Below are 315 nucleotides of genomic sequence, written 5' to 3'. Positions count from 1 at the left end.
AAGCTCCTTTGATTAGCTGAAGCTCCTTTGATTAGCTGAAGCTCCTTCCTTTGACTTCATTTTCAGCTGATTGCTCACTGCCTCCTCACATATTCAGCCCAAACCTGATTTGAAGATCTGTTTGATTGGAACCAGGTTTTGGTCTTTGAGTCCTGGTCCAAACAAGGAAAAATTTAAATGAGACAAAAACAACAAAACATCGTCGCCTGCCACCAAAACGCAGGCGACAATGTTTTTGTCGTTTTTTTGTCTGAGAGCAAAATGATGAACAGATGAGCGTCTACAGCTGATTCTCTTCTGGAGTAAACCCAGTTC

This window comes from Nematolebias whitei, chromosome 19, assembly GCF_014905685.2.
Source record: "Nematolebias whitei isolate Nwh7 chromosome 19, NemWhi1, whole genome shotgun sequence".
NCBI lineage: Eukaryota > Metazoa > Chordata > Actinopteri > Cyprinodontiformes > Rivulidae > Nematolebias > Nematolebias whitei.
This window is presented reverse-complemented; position numbering follows the sequence as displayed.